The following is a 4,833-nucleotide window of genomic DNA, read 5'->3' on the forward strand; positions in this document are numbered from 1 at the left end:
CCACTCACCTCAGCCTCCCAAAGGCGCGGGATTACAAGCTGAGCCACCGAGCCCAGCTCCAAGATTTTTTAAAAACGAAGCACGGGCAATCACATTCTGTTGGGGAAAAAGTATTAATAATAACATTTTTGGCTGGGCATGGTAGCTCAAGTTTGTAATCCCAGCACTTTGGGAGGCTGAGGCGAGAGGATTGCCTGAGTTCAGGGGTTCAAGATTAGCCTGGGCAATGTGGCAAGTCCTCATCTCTACCATAAATCAAAAATTAGTCTGGCGTGGTAGTGCGCACCTGTAGTTCCAGCTACTTGAAAGGAAGGCTTAGGCGGAACGATTGATGAGCCCAGCAGGTTGAGGCTGTGTTGCCCGTGAGCATGCCACTGGACTCTAGCCTGGGCAACACTGAGACTCCGAGTCAAAAAATAAAAGCCAAGCTTGGTGGCTCAAGTCTGTAATCCCAGCACTTTGTGAGGCTGAGGTGAGAGGACTGCCTGAGCCTGGGGGTTCGAGACCAACCTGGGCAACTTGGTGAGACCTCATCTCTACAGTAAATAAAAAAATAAGCCAGGCGTGGTGGCGTGTGCCTGTAGATCCAGCTACTTGGAAGGCTGAGGAGGAAGAATCTCCTGAGCCCAGCAGGTTGAGGCTGCCATGGCCATGAACGTGCCACTACACTCCAGCCTGGGCAACGGAGTGAGACTCCAACTCAAAAAAAAAAAAGAGGATAGGAGATCATTGCTTTAATAGTACCTACCTTGTTTTCAACATTGTGAATGTAATGTGTTTAGCACAATGCTTAACATATAATAAGTCCTCAGTGAGTGTTGGCTTTTCCAACATCCTCTCTATATATGAGTGACACATTAGAAGCATTGTAACATGATGATTAAAAGCATGAGCCTTGGAACCAGGCAATGTTTGGTGGGTTCCCTGCCACTTACTAGCTGAGTAAATGTGGGCAATTAACTTCACTGGGCCTCAGTTTCTCATTAGCCTCTTTGTTGTAAAGATTAGAGGAGATAATGCACTGTTTTGGCAATAGCTTTATTGAGACACAATTCACATACCATATAATTCCCACTTTCAACTGTACACTTCAGTAGGTTTGCTTGTTTGTTTATTTTAGATACAGGATATCACTCTGACACTTGACTGGAGTGAAGGGTCTATTCACAGATGTGATTATGGCTCACTGCAGCCTCGACCTCCTGGGTTCAAGTGATCCTCCCATCTCAGCCTACCCAGTAACTGAGACTACAGGCAAGCATCACCATGCTCAGCTAATTTTCACTTTTTATTTTTTTGTAGAGATGGGAGTCTTGCTATGTTGCCCAACTGGTCTTAAACTCCTGACCTCAAGCGATCCTCCTACCTTGGCCTCCAAATGTAGGAATGCTGGGATTACAAGTGTGAGCCATCATGCCTGGCCCACTTCAGTGGTTTTTAGTATATCCACAAGGTTGTGCAACAATCACCACTATCTAATTCCAGAACATTGTGAGCACCCACAAAGAAACCCATACCCATTAGCAACCATTCTCTATTCTCTTTCCATGTCCGCCTTGACAGTCACTAACCTACTTTCTGTCTCTTTTGTTTTGCCTCTTCTGAACATCTCATATAAATGAAATCAGAAGAGTCTTTTGTGTCTGCTCCTTTCACTTAGCATAATGTTTTCCAGGTTCATCCATGTGGTAGCATGTCAGTACAGGAAGTCCCCCACATTCGAATGAGTTCGGTTTCGACAGCACGTTCATAAGTACATTTGTTGTAAGTCCAACAAAGTTAGCCTAGGTACCCAATTAACACAGTTGGCTATATAGTACTGTAGGTATTTAACAGGTTGTACTGACATCTGGTGGAGATAAATAATACATTTAAAAAAGCATGTATGCCTCACTAAAGTTCATAACTTGAAGGTTCGTATGTAGGGGGCTTATTGTGTTTTGTTCCTTTTTATGGCCAAATAACATTCCATTGTATGAATATACTACATTTTATCTATTAATGAACATCTATTAATGAACATCGGGATTGTTTCCATTTTTTGGCTATTGTGAATAATGCTGCTAAGAACATTCATGCATGATAATGCATACTTAATGCTTGGCACAAGAACTGCCAGTCACCTAAGTGTTCAATGAGCAGTAGCTAGCTGTTATTCCTATTATTACAGAGTGCTAAATTTGGGGCACAGAATGCATGGATGTCAGAAATGGAAGGCTGATGGACCCAAGGACAACATTCACTTACTGCTCAATTTTATTGAGCGCTGTACCTGTCCACCATACCCAAACGTACAGTAAAACAGCATGACCCAGAGGCATGAGCACAGACCCTGATCTCCCACTTTTCAGCCATGTTACCCTGGGCAGGTCACTTAATCTCTCTCAGCTTTGCATGTAAATTGGCTATACTGTCTTCTCAGGCTAGTCAAGGTGACTCATGCCTATAATCCCAGCACCTTGGGAGGCTGAGGTGAGAGGATTGTCAGAGCCCATGGGTTCGAGACCAGTTTGGGCAACTTGGCAAGAACTCATCTCTACAATAAATCAAGAAAAATTAACTGTGTGTGGTGGTGCATGCCTGTAGTTCCAGTTACTTGGAAGGCTGAGGCAGAAGGATCACCTAAGCCCAGAAGGTCAAGGCTGCAGTGGCCGTGAGCGTGCCACTGCCCTCCAGCCTGGACAACAGAGTGAGACTCCTACTAAAAAAAAAAAATTCTATCTTCTCTACATATCTCACAGGCTTGCTGCCTGGTTCAAAGAGATAATTTAAAATATGAACTTTGAAAACTGTAGGATGAGTGTGTTGGCTCACTCCTATAATCCCAGCACTTTGGGAGACTGAGGTAAGAGGATCACTTGAACCCAGGAATTTGAGACCAGCCTAGGCAATATAGTGAGGCTTTGTCTCTACAAAAAAATAAAAAAAATTAGCAGGGTGTGACAGAGTGAGACCTGGGTGACAGTGCAAGAACTCGACTCAAAACAAAAACAAAAACAAAAAACGCTGAGCATGGTGTCTCACACCTAGGATTGCTTGAGCCCAGGAATTTGAGACCAGCCTGGGCAAGATAGTAGAACCTCATCTCTACAAAAAAATCAAAAAATCAACTAGGCATGGTGGCGTGCACCTGTAGTCCCACCTACTCAGGAGGCTGAAGAGAGAGGATCGCCTGAGCCCAGGAGGTTGAGGCTGCGTTGAGCTATGGTCTCCCCACTGCACTCTAGCTTGGGTGACAGACTGCAATCCCCGACTCAAAAAAAAAAAAAAAGACAAAACTCTAAGAGATTGTGACTCCAGGTTTTACATATTACAGATGCCAACTACTCTTGAAAAAATTACCTCCTTCCTTGCAGCTATTTTAAGGGCCTAGGCAAGCAGCTTGCTCCAGGGTGGAAGCCCGAATTCACGTCACAAAGGGCCTGCAAAAGCCCCATTCCTCAGGTTGAAACCTGTGCAGTTTTTCTGGGTTTCACAATTGCTAGTTGGTTAGAGCGCCCTCATGTGTCTCCACGTGGTAATAGTTTAGGTCTTTTCCAGGATGTGGCATTCTTTTAATCACAGCATCAATAAAATGTGTAATGGAAAGTTTTTTCTTGTCACACTTGAGGGCCGACGGTTGACCATTGGGCTCCAGGTAAGCCATTTCAGCTCGAATCATAGGCAGGTATCCGGCTTCCACTCAGGCCTAAAGATTTTTCCTACTGCTTCCTGCTCACTCCCCTTTTCCTCAATCATTTTGAAAAGCCCTGGGCTCATGGTTCACATATGTTGTCAGCTTGGTCCTACCACCTTCTACTATTCCAAGTTCATTCAGCTCTCAAAATAAAATTGTACCTGGCTAGGTGTGGTGGCTCACACCTATAATCCCAGCATTTTGGAGGCCTGAGGTGAGAGGACTGCCTGAGCCCAGGGGTTCAAGACCAGCCTGGGCAACTTGGTGAGACCTCCTCTCTACAATAAATCAAGAAAAATTAGGTGAGCGTGGTCGTGTGCACCTGTAGCCCCAGCTACTTGGAAGGCTGAGGCAGAAGGTTCGCCTGGATTCACAGTAGGTCGAGACTGAGGTGGCCACGAGCAGTGTGCCACTGCACTCCAGCCTGGGCGACAGAGTGAGACTCCAACTCAAAAAAAAAAAAAAAAAAGATTGCACCTCCTTTTTTCTAATTGGATACAAAAGGACTTGGGGGAATAATTAATTCCTAAGTACTGATAAAGAATTTTTACATTCATTCAATATAACTTATCTCATAGTCTAAGAAAAAGGTATTTGAAATGGGTAGCCATGTAAAGCCCTGACACTTGGTAAGGGGAACATCACAACCAGAGACAGTGCCAACTGGCAGTGTATACACACATACACACACACCAAACATCCACTCACACAATCGGAGGGAAAGGAACCTTTTCTCTCATCGTTTTTGCTCTCATTGAGAACCATATGATTATATCAGCACAGGTCTTTGGGGGAAAGGAAACTTACATGCTATATGTGGAATCTCAAGAATGTGCCCCTTTCCCTTCCATGACTGAGGGCTATGGAAGCCTGTGGTACTTCCCATGTTCCACACACCCCCCTCTTGCCTGTTGTGCAGGCCTACTGGCAACTCCATTGAAAGCCAAGGATACATGAGCCTTTGGTTTCAACCACGAGACATGTTCCTGAGAAATTGCACGTAAATTAAATTTTTGCAGATCGATTATGATTCTCCACTGACTTTAACTTTCTCTGACTCCTGCCATGCTGATGATTAGTCAAACCTCATCTGAGCTGGGCTCAGTGGCTCAGCCTGTAATCCGGCACTTTGGGAGGCTGAGGTGAGTGGATTGCCT

The sequence above is a fragment of the Carlito syrichta genome, unplaced genomic scaffold (genome assembly GCF_000164805.1).
Source record: "Carlito syrichta isolate Samal-C Ts95f unplaced genomic scaffold, Tarsius_syrichta-2.0.1 Scaffold315966, whole genome shotgun sequence".
Lineage (NCBI taxonomy): Eukaryota > Metazoa > Chordata > Mammalia > Primates > Tarsiidae > Carlito > Carlito syrichta.